Here is a 16,003-nt window from a genome sequence, read left to right on the forward strand (position 1 = left end):
TCCCCCACTCGCATTATCTCTGTCTCTCTCAAAATAAATAAACTTAAAATTTTTTTTCAAAAAAGAATTGCATTTACCCCCTGAGCTGGCATCCCACTTCTATGATTATAGCCCAGTGCTTCATCTGCAGGGTGAAATGAGGTAGGCATGAGGTTATTCATTGCAGTTTGATTTGTACTAGTGAAAGACTGGACACAACTTTGAATCTTGAACTGTGAGAACGTATTACCCATTCAAATCAAAGCCAAAAAATTTTAATGTAATATAGGTTTTATTAGATGGTGATAAATATGTTATGGAGAAAAATAAAGTAGAGAAGGGAGGAAGAAAATTAGGTAACACTTGGAGGGGATGTTACTATTTTAAATTGAAGGTCAGGGAAGGCCTAATGGGGAAGATAACATTTGAGTAAAAATCTAAAGGAGGTGAGGATGTATTGGGGAAGTATTCCAGGCAAAAGGAATAGCAGGTGCAAAGGCACTGGGGTGGGATATCAAAGGAGCAGCGAAGAGGCCAACCGGATTGGAGCAGAGAGAGCCAGGGGCAGAGGGTGTGTCAGTGTTGCAACCCCAGGCACTCTGAGTCTGAGGGGCTGCAACTATGGGGTACTCATGACCCTGGGAAGCTTCTTTCTCATGCTGACCTCCCCAGTTCATTCTAACATTTCCACAAATGTAATCTGGTCTGTCCCTGGATCTTCTCTTCCTATGAACGTTCGTCCTGAAGTGTGATGCCCAGAACTGCCCTGGCTTGTATCCCCAGTGCCCCCCCCCCCACCACCACCTCCAGCCCACCTGCCCCCTCAGCAGTGCTGCTGGCTGCCCACCGCTCCCTCCTGGGACCTCTCTTCTCCGCTTCACTGGCCCTCTGGACTCAACCCCTACCCAGCCCTCTGACTGTTTCCCCTCACTGCCCCTGCATACGGAGACTCCCAGGCTCTTGCCCCCCCCCTTCTCTCTCTCCTACCAACTCTTGTCATCCCACCCTCACCCAGGGCTTCTGAGCACATTTCTCTTCCTAGCCCAGACCCCAGTTCTTCTGCTCCTTTGACCCCAATGTCTCCAGTACCATGGACTCCACATATATCCAGAGCTGGACTCACCACCCACTAATCGCTCCTCTGCTCCCCAGACCAGTTCAGGCTGGTCCTCTCGATGCCCTCTCCCAGACAGCACTGACCGTGATCCCTGCCTAGGCCTCCCATTCCTGCCCACCTGAGTGGGGACCAGCTCTGCCTGTTGGCTGCTGCCTCCCTAGCACCTAGCACAGTGCCTGGCACACAGTGAGCGCTCAATAAATAAAAGTTATCAAATGACTGGACAGTCTCATCCTCTGCTTCTAGGTTTTGAGTCTGCTCTCCTCTGCTAGTGACCCCTGGCAAGTTCAGTGGATGGTCCCCCCAGGTCCCCACCTTCCCAAACGCTGGGCAGGGGAGGTCCCACGAGTCTGGTCTCATTCCTGAGTGGATTCAGACCCCAGGAGGCACTGGACCTTTACATTTGCCCACTGGAGGCTTAGTGTTATTCTTTGGGTTTCAGTGAATTCCCCCTGCAGGAGACAGAGTGTGAATGGATCATGGAACCCTTTGCAGAGAGCTGTTTGAGTAGGAGGAGGGAGAAGCAGAATCAGGAGTTAAGGGCCCAGTCCAGCCAGGCACCTGAGGGACTTTAGTGGCCTTCTCATCAGCATCCTGCATGAGATTGTAAGCCCCACAGAGCAAGGATCTCCTCTGTCTGCTCCTTTCTGTCTGGCACCCTATGGCAGGGGCTTTTAACAGAGGGTTATCCCTCCATCCCCACCCCTAGGTTGCCAGGTAAAATACATGCCACCCAGCTCATTTGAGTTTCAGATAAACAAGTAGGTTTTCAGTGTATGTCCCCTCCCAGTATGTCTTTGGGGTATACTTATACTAGAAAATTATTTCTTATTTATCTGAAATTCAAATTTCACTAGGCAGCCTTATTTCTATTAGTTAAATCTGGCAACCCTCTTCCCCAGTGACAGTGGCAGTGTCTGAAGACACTTTTGATTGTCACAACTGGAGAGGAGGTCAGGGATGCTGCCAAACATCCCACAGTGCAGAGGAAAGTTCCCCACAACCAAGAATTGTCCAGACCACAATGGACCTCTCCTTATGGGTACCCAGAGCACACAGAACTCCCCACTCTACCTCCACCTCTTACCCCTGCCCACCTGCCTTCCTTCCGTCAGGCCATTAAGAGATGTGGAGAGGGGCACCTGAGTGGCTCAGTGGATTAAGCGTCCAACTCTTGATTTTGGCTCAGGTCATGGTCTCATGGTCGTGGGATCGAGCCCCCCATTGGGCTCTGCTCTGACGGTGCAGAGCCTGCTTGGAATTCTCTCTCTCCCCCTCTCTCTAACCCTCCTTTTCTCTCTCTCTCTCTCTCTCTCTCTCTCTCTCTCTCTCTCCTCTCTCTCAAAATAAATAAATAAACATTAAAAAAAAAGTTGTGGAGAGAAACTCATGGTCCTGTCACAGGTGCTGACCGATGCCAAGTCATGAGGTTAATGGGAAAAACAGAATACAAAATTGTATTGCCTCTCGACACTGTGCAAGAGTAAACTATGAACAAAAAAATTCAATGGAGGGAAAATGTAAAAGGTCCAGGTGGTTACTTTAGGCAATGGAAATATTTTTCCCCTCTCCTTGTCTCTTTTTCTTTTCTCACACACCTCTTGAAAACCATGTTTATAAAATACTTCAAAAATTTTCAACTTTTCATTACATAAGTATTGTATGAGTACATTCTCCTCGTATTAGAACACACTGGAAATAATACAGCAAAGCCAGTGTCTTTGACCCGCACATCCAACCTGGGCCTAGCCCCCACAGAGAGAACTGCTCCTGCCGGGCTAATGCAGAGCCATCGGAGGGACCCAGCTCTAACTTTGGCTTTGAACAGACACTGAAAAATGGGATTACACAGTCATAGGACAAGTACATTCAACTCGTTACTGCCAGGTTGTTTTAGAGTTAGCTGTTATCAGTTTACTTCACCACCAACAAGGAATGACAGGACCGGTGTAAGCCAACTCTTGATGCCAGACTTGGAAATGCTGGCTGATCTGATGGGTGAAAAGTATAATCTCATTGTTTTAATTTGCACTTCCCTTATTACAACTATTTTATTCAGCTTTACTGAGATATAATTGACATATGACATTGTGTAAGTTTAAGGTGTACAGTGTAATGATTTGAAGTGATTACCACTATTAGGTTAGTTAACACATCCATCACCTCATATAGTTATCCTGTGTGTGTGTGTGTGTGTGTTGAGAACTTCCAAGATCTACTCTTAGCAATTGCAAGTGTACAATACAGTATTATTAACTATAGTCACCATGCTGTCCTTAGATGCCCAGAACTTATTCATCTTATAACTGGAAGTATTTGACCACCTCTACCTATTTCCCCCACCCCTCAGTCTCTGATAACCACCACTCTACTCTGTTTCTACGAGTTTGGCTTTTTTTTTTCTTTTTAAAAAGATTCTACATATAAGTAAGATCACACACTAGGGGTTCCTGGCTGGGTCAGTAGGTAGGACATGCAACTCTTGATCTTGGAGTTGTAAGTTTGAGCCCCACATTGGACATACAGATTACTTAACAATAAAATCTTTAAAAATAAAAATACGTAAGATCACCCAGTATTTTTTTCCTCTGACTTCCTTCCTATGACTTAGCATAATGCCTGTGAAGTCCATCCATGTTACAAATGGCAGAATTTCCTTCCTTCAGCTGAATGATATGTAAGTTTATATATGTACATATGTGAATGTATATATGTATATTTGTGTAGGTATATGTGTATATGTACATATGTGTGTATATATGTACACGTATGGATATGTATATATAATACACGTGTATATCACATTTCATTATCCATTCATTCATCAGCTACCACTTGGGTGACTTCCATGTCTTCGTTATTGTAAATAATGTGCATTAAACATGGGGGTGAAGATATCTCATCGAGACAGTGTTTTTATTTCCTTCAGATGAATATCCAGAAGTAGGATTACTGGATCATATGGTAGTTGTATTTTCTTTATTATTATTTTTTTTATTTAAAAATTTTTAATGTTTATTTATTTATTTTGAGAGAGAGAGAAAGCATAGATGGGGGAGGGGTAGAGAGAGAGGGAGAGAGAGAGAATCCCAAGCAGGCTCTATGCTGTCAGCACAGAGCCTGATGTGGGGCTCGATCTCATGAACCGCAAGATTATGACGTGAGCTGATATCAAGAGTTGGACGCTTAACCAACTAAGCCACCCAGGCGCCCCTATTTTTTTATTTGAGAGAGAGAGAATCCCAAGCAGGTTCCACGCTCAGCATGGAGCCTGACATAGGGCTTGATTCCACGACCCTGGGATCATGACCTGAGCCGAAATCAAGAGTTAGGGGCACCTGGGTGGCTCAGTCAATTAAGCGTCCAACTTCAGCTCAGTCATGGTCTCACTCGGTTTGTGAGTTTGAGCCCCACGTCGGGCTCTGTGCTAACAGTTCAGAGCCCAGAGCCTGCTTCAGATTCTGTGTCTCCTCCTCTCTCTGCCCCTCCCATGCTCATGCTCTGTCTCTCTCTGTCTCTTAATAATAAATAAACGTTAAAAAAAATGTTTTTTTTAAGAGTTAGGCACTCAGCCCACTGAGTCATCCAGGTGCCCCTGGTAGTTAAAAATTTTTTTCAATTTTTTGAGGAAGCTACATACTGTTTTTCATACTAGCTGCCATCAGTTTGCATTCTCACCAACCATGCACAGGGGTCCCTTTTTTCCACATCCTCACCAGCACATATTTCTTGTCTTTTTTTTTTTTTTTTCACAAATAGCCATTCTAACAGGCATGAGGTGCTGCTTGTATCTCTTGTGGTTTTGCTGTGCATTTCTCTGATGGTGCGTGATGTCAAGCATCTTTTCATGTGTCCGTTAGCCATGTGTTTATCACCTTTGAAGAAAATGTTACAACTGAGCTTGGATATCTTCAGGGGTTCATCTCTGTTTTCAAATTAATGAAAAATTTACTCAATATGCATGCACATCCTACAACATTCAAAACGGGTGTTCAGTGAAAAGTCAGCCTCCTTTCCATGTCTGAAGCCCCGCTCTGCAACCCTCCATCCAGAGACCACATCCAGACGCGCGGTCTGGCATCTCCATCCAAAGGTATTCAATGCACTTGTAAGTGCTCACATATATAACCTTTCTCTTTAATTTTTCCACAAATCATACCATTTTCCACACTGTTTCCCCACCTGGTTCTTTTCTTTTTTTAATCTGGAACGTGGTTCATTCCACTAGACACAGAACCATTTCATTCTTGTTCATGATTTCACAGAGTCCCATCTGATAGAGGTATCACAATTGGTTTAAACAGTTCCCTAGTGTTGGACACTTTGGTGGCTTCCAATCTTCTGTCACAGTGCGCATTCCGGTGCATATGCAGTTTCTCACATAGAGGAATACATTTGCAGGTAATTTGCCAGAAGTGGAATAGCTAGGTCAAAGGGGAAGTGTATTTAAAGCATTTTTTTTAACGTTTATTTATTTTTGAGACAGAGAGAGCATGAACGCGGGAGGGTCAGAGAGAGAGGGAGACACAGAATCCGAAACAGGCTCCAGGCTCCGGGCGGTCAGCACAGAGCCCGACACGGGGCTCGAACTCACGGACCGCGAGATCATGACCTGAGCCGAAGTCGGACGCTTAACCGACTGAGCCACCCGGGCGCCCCTGAAGCATTTAAGCGTGTAACCGAATTGCATTCCGCATCAGTTTGCTGATCATGTCATTTCATGACTGTAAAGAAACTGTCTTACTTTTTAATTCACAGAAAAAATATATTACAATCATTGTCTCTGATGATAAGAAACCATGATTTGTAAAACACGTAGTGCCGAAAGCGCTCGTGACACCCGTGAGGCATAGTGAAGTAAGCCGTTTGTCTAAGGCACCCACGGAGTGGATGGCAAAGCCAGAAGTCAAACCTTGGCCTGTTTGGCTGCCTCCGCTGGGCCTGGGCCTTGTCACCAGGCAGGAGGCTGACACCCTGGAATGAGGAACTAGGCTCCAGCATAACTCACAGTCAATCATGTTTGGAGGTATTTTAATGGGTAATCTTTTCCTTCGCATTGTTTAAAAAGTTTAGTTGGCAGACTGGTAATGATGGGGTCCATTTAGCTGAAGGTGACAGGAGGTAAGGTCAGAACAGCCTGATCCAGGGACCACGGTTGTCAAGGTTTGATCACAGCCATGCCAGGCCCCTCTGGCAGCACAGCAGCTGACAGAGTTTCCAGAAGTTTACATATTTTGGCAAAAAAAGAATTGCTTAAGAGTGTTGAAATGCAGTCATGCAAAGGTAGGGTTTTTTAGAGTTACCATTGATTTAGCTCTTACTATGTGCCAAGCACTGTTAAAAGCCCACCATTTAAACTTTCCAACAAGCCTACTGGAGAAGTACTGTTATTATCCCCAGGTTACAGATGAGGGAACACCCCTGTTACCTCTCTGAGGGTCTGTCTCTCTCAGTGGGCAACTGGATCTAGAATTAAGTGGCCGTCTTCTCAATCCCTGCGCTCTTTTGGAGTGAATCTACGGAAACCGTCACCCCTCCTCAAGCCTGAACAGCTCTGGTCTCAGAGCAGAAGGGAACGGAGGGGATGGGGAGCCACAGAAGGCTCCTAACCTGGGGCATGACACATTGGCTTGCATTTCATTTTATTTTTTTAAGTTCATTAATTCATTTTGAGAGAGAGAGAGAAAGGTAGAGAGAGAGAGCACAAGCAGGAGGGGTAGAGAGAGAGGGAGAGAGAGAATCCCAAGCAGGCTCCACACTGTCAGCACAGAGCCTGACGTGGGGCCCAAATTCACGAACAGGGAGATCGTGACCTGAGCCGAAACCAAGAGTCTGAGGCTTAACTGACTGAGCCACCCAGGATCCCTGACTTGCATTTTAGGGAGAAGTTCCATAGTGCCCCAGGAGAAATATTTACAGGCAGGTGTAGGGGGGTGGGGGAGGGGCGGCAGGCCAAGGCCAAGAGGTCCTTGGACTGACCTCTCTGGGAAACTACTCGAATCTTCATGAGGCTCTTATCCTCTAAGAGGTACTTACCCGATGGAAATTAAATGTCTATAGTTACAAGCGGCTATTGAACCCTTGAAATGTGGCTCATCCAAGTTCAGAGGGCTGTAAATAGAAAATACATGTTGGATTTCAAAGGCATAATCAGAAAAGTAAGACATCTCAATAATGTTTATGATAATACCATGTTGAAATGATACCAGCTTGGACATATAGGACTAAATTAAAAATATTCTTAAATTTAACATCACCCGTTCCTTCTTTCTCCCTTTAAGCGGTTACGAACAAGCTTGTAATTATCTATGTGCTCACATTGTATTTCTACTGGACGGCGCTGGTCCATAACCCTCCCCCAGGCACCCGCCTCTTTTCCGCTTCTTGAGAAGTTGTGGTGGTGTCTAACGAGGACCTGTCAGCCAGAGGTGCACGCCGCCCCCACCAGCGTTCTTAATTTGAGACAACAGGACAGAGGCTGGGACTCCCCGCGACCTGGGTGCGTCCGCTGCGCTCTGCCGCCCTCTAGCGGTTCCTCTTCCAAGCTGACCTCTTTTGTGGTGGGATTGGGCTGGGCTGGGCTGGGCTGGACAGGACTTGGGATGCTGAAACTCTTTGTGGTCCCAAATTTATTCCACTCACGTACTATCCTGCTTTGATTTTACTTTTCACTTTTTATGTTTTTGAGAGAGAGAGAAACGGACAGAGCATGAGGGAGGGAGGGGCAGAGAAAGAGGAAGACAGAATCTGAAGCAGGCTCCAGGCTCTGAGCTGTCAGCACAGAGCCTGATGCAGGGCTCGAACCCACAGAACCATGAGATGGTGACCTGAGCCGAAGTTGGACGCTTAACTGACTGAGCCTCCCAAGTGCCCCTCATTTTAGTTTTGATTTTAATTCAAAGTTGCCATACAGAAAGAATTTAAGAAATGTCCCGGTCCCTAGTTCCTATCTTCTCAACAGGTCTGCATACAATTCGGATGTCACAGGTATCCCTTCCCCAACGTGGCTTCTGGTTGGTGGAAAATTATCAATATTGCATAACCCTTTAAATTCCTGGATGTTAATAAGTAATTTTCTTGAGGAGGCTAGAGTTTTTGGTCTTAGAAGGCAGTTTCCTTTGGTTGGCAAAATGGGTTAATATCATGGCAAATAGGTCATAAAGCGCATTGTGAGGATTTGGGGGAAAATGTATATAAAGTACTTAGCATAGTGCCTGGTTCTCTTATAAGTTCTCAACATGTGGAGATATTGTATACAAAATTACTTGTTGGGGCTCCTGGGTGGCTCAGTCAGTTGAGCCTCCGACTTCTGCTCAGGTCATGACCTCGGGGTTCAAGGGTTCGAGCCCCATGGAGGGCTCTCTGCCATCAACACGGAACCCACTTTGGATCCTCTGTTGCCCCTCTCTCTGCCCCCCCCCCCAATTGTGCATGTGCCCTCTCTCTAAAGAAATAATTAAAATTTCATTTTTTAAATTTTTTAATGTTTTATTTTATTTTTTCAGAGACAGAGCGCCAACAGGGGAGGAGCAGAGAGAGAGAGAGAGAGAGAGAGAGAGGGAGCCACAGAATCCAAAGCAGGCTCCAGGCTCTGAGCTGTCAGTACAGAGTCCAATGAGGGGCTCAAACCCACTAATGCAAGATCATAACCTGAACAGAAGTCTGATGCTCAACCAACTGAGCCGCCCAGGCACCCCAAAATAAATAAACATTTTTTTAAAAATTACTTGTTCTTTACACAAGCAGAGATATTCTGAGTGTTGTCGCTAGATGCTTATGTCCCTGTATGCTAGGACTTTATTTCAGACCTTTTTTGATGAGTAAACAGGGGGTAATGGGAAGAAAGGATATCAGTAGGTCACTGAGCCAGGAAAACACCCAGCTGGTTGGGGGTCTTCCTGGAAAACCACCCAGCTAAATGGAACCTGAGTCAGCTTGGCCAATGAAGGCAAGGAGAGTTGCCAGAAAGAGGTCATGGATCCACTCCGAGGGAACTCTGGATTTGTCAGGGTGCACGAAGGCATTCACAGGGTTGTGCACAATAAAAATATAAGTTCAAAGAGAGGATGAAACAATATAAAATATGCAGCTGTTCAAGAAAAACTTGTTTGTGTATTTTTTAAGTGGATAATTGTGGGTATCAAATCACGGTGGCATTCATATTCCTATGGATTATTTTATTTTATTTTTTTTTTAAGTTTATTTACTTATTTTGGGAGAGACAGTGTATGCAGGAGGGACAGAGAGAGGGAGAGAGAGTGGGAGAGAGAGAGGGAGAGAGAGAGAATCCCAAGCAGGCTCTGCACCGTCAGTGCAAGGAGCCGAACGCGGGGTTCGAACTCACGAACCCGTGAGATCATGATCTGAGCGGAAATCAAGAGCCACTCAACCGACTGAGCCACCCAGGTGACCCGCCTATGGGTAATATTAAAGAAGTGACTAACTGCTATATTTTAAGGTGCTGCCATTCTGATGATGATGGAAATTATAGTCTTTGCAAGTTTATTTAAACTTACAGCAAAAAGTTCTACCTATGTTAAAGTTCTACACAACTTGAAGTGTACGAAGAATCACCGCATCCTTCAAATTCTTGTAGGGAGAACGTGAGCGCAAACTTTTCAAGACCGGGGTCTAGGCTGCCTACCCAGGAGTGGAATTGCTGAGGTTTGGGGATGCACGATCGACATTCCTCAAGGATACTGAACTTTCCAAAGCAGCTGTGCTAATTGACATTGCCCCCCCCCGCAGCGCAGGGCCAACGCCATTGCTGCCAATCCTCCGCCGGGCTCGATGACTGTGTGCAGTCCGCAACATTCAGGAAGCAGCTATGTCCGTTGTCTCCCTGGGAAAGTGCAAGGCTAAGCAGAGGTTGTTTGCAGCCAGAGCTCCGGGCCTTCCGTGCCTGTAGGATCAGGGCCCGGAGAACTAGATCAAATGGTTCTAATGGCTCCGCTCTACAAAAGCCCAAAGCCCGGATCTCTGAGAAAGAGCTCTCTCTGCTCACAGCCAGCCCTGTCATACCCCAGGCCTAGCTCCTGCCCCTGAGCAGCGCTGGCTACATGCCAGCTCTTGGCTCTTGCCTTCCCTCTTTGTCTCCAAGCTAATCAGCCGCCGTTCACACGGCCTTGCTGTGGGCAGGGAACTGGGCAGCTGGTAGCACTGGCTTCTTACCATCCTGTTCCTATCCTCCCATCACCTCAGTGGAGTCCGTAAGTTCAGTCTTTTATGTGTGGTTTCACTAGTCCAATCCTGGGGAGCCAGCCTCCTGCCTCTTGTTTGTGGAGCATGCCCACCTACCTGGCTATGTGCTCTCCCACATTCTCAGCCCCCTGCATTTGGCTACCCGAGATGCTCACTTGGTTAGTGGATCAGGGGAAGAGGTAAGGAGTACCCGCTGGGAAGAGCCCCAGCCCCACGCCCTTCTGGGAAAGAGCTTGAGCAAAGCGCTGTAGTTGCAGATTGTGGCCGCCAGAGGGCAAAGTAAGCAAAGCTTTGGAAGAGCAGGTTTCGGAAAGGTGAGATTTCCCCGTTCTAAAGTGAAACTAGACAGAGTCTAGTGTCCCACTTGTGTTCCCCATCCTCGAGCTGGGTTTGGTGGCACCCTCTCAGAAAGGCTTTAGCTGGTCTTTCATACCTGCCTGCCCTCCCCTTACTCGTCCTTGTTACAGCTGTCCTTGGGCCCCACCTCTCCAGACCACATGCTGATCCCATGCCCTTGGAGGAAGCCTGATGATGTCTCCTCTTTCCAGATGGAGGATCTGAGCTTCAGAAGGTTAACGAATTGCCTGAGATCACAACGCCTGTAAGTGGCAGCATTGGGATATGAAACAGATCGAGCAGGCTTCGTTATTCCCCAATGCCCCCCTCTAACCCTGCTTCCATCCCCTCAGCATCCTTCTGGCAGGGCTCCAGCATCCTTCATGGCCCCCGTGCATTGTGGTGGCACCATTTGCGTGACGCTGCAGTTGCACATCTATTCGTGAGAATATATCTCACTGCCTGAGGAGAGATCTGGGGAAATGTGCCCTGATATGTTTACACCGCTTAACCAGTACAGCATCGTTTTTATTTCCTTCTTTATTCTTTGCCATGTTTTTTTATAAATGCATTTTATTTTTTGAATCCGAAAAGAAAGCTATTTTCGTAATGAGGGAGGTCAGCGCCTTCATTTTGCCCGAAGTGTCCACTGGGCTGGCAAACACCTACGTGTCTTGTGAGCCTCAGCTCAAGGATTGGATCTCTGTGACATCCTTTCAAATATCCTGTCCCCTCAGTACTCTATTGCCCCCATCGTGACACTTATGATGCTTATCACACTCATTTATCTGTATCCTCCACCTTATCCCAGATCTGAGCAGGGGCTGGGTCAGATTCATCAGTTTCCCCAGGACCTGGCATAAGCCGTGGATCCATGGAATAACTAATGCTAATTGAGCACTTACTATGTTCTGGGTGCTTAACTATGTGCTAAGCATTTGGCCTGTATTAATTCATTTCACCCCACAATCACCCCATGAGGTTGAGGTGGGTTTACTATTATTTTCATCCATTTAATAGATGAGGAAATTGATGCAGGCATAACCTGTTTGAGGCCACGTGGCTAGTAAACCAGCAGACCAGGGGTGGGTACCTAGGCTGTCTGGCTCAAGTGTGTGACCTTAAACACTATGCCACCCTGAAAAGTTGCTTGGAAAAGTTCTGCTGGATGAGAAAACCTGGAATTTCTCCAAAGTGTCATTCAACCTGAGAAATGTTTTGCCTAACCCCAAAGGCAAGGATTTAAATCCATACCCCAGGGCGCCTGGGTGGCTCAGTCGGTTAAGCGACCGACTTCAGCTCAGGTCACGATCTCGCGGTCCGTGAGTTCGAGCCCCACGTCGGGCTCTGGGCTGATGGCTTGGAGCCTGCTTCCGATTCTGTGTCTCCCTCTCTCTGCCCCTCCCCCGTTCATGCTCTGTCTCTCTCTCTCTCTCTCTCTCTCTCTCTCTCAAAAATAAATAAACGTTAAAAAATTTTAAAAAAATAATAAAATAAATAAATCCATACCCCAGCCTGCCATGTGGGTCTAGGGGCCACATAGGCAGTTCGCTCAGAAAAACCTGAATGCTGAGTTCACCTTTACTCATTCACCGGATCACGTGGGCTCGGTTTCTGGAAGAGAGAGAGCGGATGTATGTGGAGGAAGGGCTGTGATGGTCTTACTTTCCTGATGCTAGAGCTGCAGGAACGATCCTGAATGCCCCCTGATGGGTCTCTTCCTCCTGTCTAGAGTGGGTCCAGGCCAGAGTGGGGTCCTAGTGATGTGGAAAAGGTTGGGGTTTGGAGCCAGTGGCCAAGAAAGAATTCTTGAGACATCTTCGGTGCAAAAAGGTGGTTTCATTAAAGCACAAGGACAGGACCCGTATCCTGGAGAAACAGCTGCACGGGGGTTGTGGCGGGTGACTGATTACATACCTTCAAGTGGGGAGAGGGTTAGGGATAGCGTAAGTCTCTAAGGAATTTTGGAATCAAAGCCTCCAGGACCTTGAGGGGGCTAGCCAGTGTTAGGAAAAGGTCATTTATTACTGACCTCAGTCATGAGATCCTTCAGATGTATATCAGTGAGCCATAAGCTTGGAGTAGGATTGCCAACATATATGTTGGTGGGGGGAGGGTAGAGATAAAGGAAGTTTCCAAAGGAATTTTTATATGTTAAAGTAGACTTACAGGATCCCAGGGGTTGGGCTAAGATCACATCTTGCCCTTCGCGAAGTGTCATCATGGAAACAGCTGGGTTCCCAGAGGAAGGTCACTCTGCCCGTCTCGAGGACTTGTCAGTGGACTGTAAGTTGTCAGGAAATTTAATTTTTTCTTCTGCCTTTGTTTCCCACATTGTTAGGACCTCAACTGAGCATGAAATTCAGCTCTGAGCTTCCCAACGCCCCAGGCAAACAGAGAAACAAGATTGGTACGTCAACACTCCAAGTGAGCTTTCCTCTGTTCTGTAAGTCTGTGGGCAGTTGCCGACTGCCCGTGCCCTGCCAGTCCCTGTGCCCAATCCCAAGAAAACAAGAAGACAGACACCATTGATCTCTGCAGTGGAAAAGAGTACAGCAGCACTATCCAGTGGAAATGTTGAGGGCCTCAGATGGGAGCCATATATGTAATTTCAGTTTTTCTTCTTTTTTTAATGTTTATTTATTTTTGAGAGAGAGAGAGAGAGAGAGAGAGAGAGAGTGCATGAGCAGAGAAGGGGCAGAGAGAGAGGGAGACACAGAATCTGAATCGGTCTCCAGACTGAGCTGTCAGCACCAGAGCCAGACGTGGGACTCGAACTCACAAACTGTGAGATCATGACCTGAGCTGAAGTCGGCCACTTAACTGACCGAGCCACCCAAAGGGCAAAAGAAACAGGTGAACTTAATTTTAATAGTATATTTTAACCCAACGTGTCTAAAGTGTTATTGTCTCAACATATAATCAATATAAAAATTATTAATGAGAATTTCTTCGTTTACATATACCTTGAAGTCTGGTGTGCATCGTATACTTATAGCGCTGTTCACTCTGACCAGCCACATCTCGGGTGTTCAACATCCCCGTGAGGCCAGTGGCTACTTGTATGGGACAGTACAGATTTAGAATTTAAGAAAAGAAACTTTTTTCTTTACCTTAAACTATCATAAGAAAGGATTATGGCATTTGGTGCTGGAGGCTGGGGCATTCACTTTGTTTCACAAGTGGTCGTGTGGTCAGAAATCCAAAATGTATGTGGCCCTTGCATTTTTTTTCTTTGTTATTTGTATTTAAGTTCACAAGTAATGAATATATATATTTATTATAAGGAAAGCAATAAAGTAAATAGCCCTTTCACCTCCCTCAATACTGTTCCATCCCCAGAAGTAGGTTTAGCTCTCCATCAGTTGGGTAGAGATCCTTCGATGTATCTATATGCATATATATTTTATTTTACCATACAAAGATATTGCACAGTCCATATTGTTCTGCAATTTGTTTTTCTGGTGTAGCAGTATCTCTTGGTGCTCTATGCATATGTGCACCTCATTCTCTTTAATGACTACATAATATTCCACAGCCATTTCCCTACAGTTTTGGGGCTGTTTTTAATTTATGTTTTCACTATTAATAACACTGCTATAATGGGCATTCTTTATTTTGTTTTTTTAATTTTTTTTGATGTTTATTTATTTTAGAGACAGAGACAGAGCACAAGCGGTGGAGGGGCAGAGAGAGCTGGAGACAGAATCCGAAGCAGGCTGCAGTCTCTGAGCTGTCAGCACAGAGCCCTACATGGGGCTTGAACCCACAAACCATGAGATCATGACCTGAGCCGAAGCTGGACATCCAACTGACTGAGCCACCTCAAGCATTCTTTATTTTATGTTTATTTATTTTTGACAGGGGGGATGGTGGAGAGGGTGCAAGTGGGGGAGGGGCAGAGAGAGAGAGAGAGAGAGAGACAGAGAATCCCAAGCAGCCCCCTGCACTGGCAGTGTGAGCCCAATGGTGGGTTCAAACTCATGAACCATGAGATCATGACCTAAGCTGAAGTCAGACACTCCACTGACTGAGCCACCCAGGTGACCCATAATGAGCATTCTTGCACCTACCTCCATGGATATATGCCAGGGCAAACCACACCTTTGGTCTTCTGGAATTTCAGGACAGTATCTGTGTGGCACTCACAGAGCCCAGGCATGGCCTGCATGGCCAAAAGGCCATATGTGTTCTCCTACCCACGGCTCCCTCTTCCAAGTTCCGAGGACACGTCTGTGGCGCTGGGGGCTCAACACAGTGAGCCTTGGTTATACTTTGGATGTCCCAGGGGAGATTAAGGCACCCTCACAGTCCCTGCTTCTATTAGAGTTCAGCGTATTTTGGCCACTATTATTCCTGTGGTGTTATTTTGAGTAATACATTATCTTCTTATAATGGTCTTAGATAAAATGTAAGGCATCATGATAAAGACAAAGGCTCCCTTCACAGGCTCCCTTCTGGAACCAGAGGGCAATACCCAGGCAGGCAGCCTCTCCTAGTGTCGCTGAGGAGCTACCGTGGAGCCTCGGGGTGGATTTACCTCCAAGAACTTGCCATGGTCTGATGCTCAGTTTTGAGTCTCCAGAGCCTGGTTCAGAAATGGCACTTGCAAACAAATTCGTATGAGCCATGCTACTAGGAAAGGATCTAAAACCAGAATTCATGCATTGATTTGATTGCTCGTCAAAGTTTATTGACACTGGGCTCGAGCCAGGCCATATCCCAAGCTCTGGTTATAACGAACAAAACAGGCTTGGTCCTGACGGTCTAGTGGGACATAAGCAGGCCATTCCAACCCAGTGAAATGAGGTGTGGTGGTTATGGGATCGACGAGGGAGAAGTGACATATTTAGCACGGGGAAGGAAAGAGCCAGTAAAAGAACAGTATCACAGGAAAGAGAAGGCATGACTGCTAGAGCAAGGTCTCAAAGGAACAGAACTAAACTTGAACCAGAACACAGAGGGGTGGCCGACCTTGGGCAAGAAGAGGGTCTCTTTCCTGAGCAGGGAGGAGGGCACACACAATCGCAGGACGGGCGAGGGGCAGTTCTCGCCTGTACAATCTACCGGGGGCAGGGGTTAGGAGGGAAGCTGATCACTGAGAGTGAGGGGAGGCTCTGGTCTGGCAACGCTTACAACAGGCACCGTGGGAGAATGAGGGGCATATCTGGACGAGAAAATATTCTGACCCCAGCATGCAAGGCTGCTGCTGTCCCACAGCACCCAGGTCCTGTGTGAGGGCACAGAAAAGTCAGGTAGGCAGACTCATCAGGGCGGACGCTTTATCAGCCTGGCACCACCGAATCAACAAACCATGGAGCTGGATGAGGAAAGGAGTGAGGAGCAGAGGGAGACGACCCAGGGAGAAAA

The sequence above is a fragment of the Herpailurus yagouaroundi genome, unplaced genomic scaffold, assembly GCF_014898765.1.
Source record: "Herpailurus yagouaroundi ecotype Mexico unplaced genomic scaffold, PumYag 180, whole genome shotgun sequence".
NCBI lineage: Eukaryota > Metazoa > Chordata > Mammalia > Carnivora > Felidae > Herpailurus > Herpailurus yagouaroundi.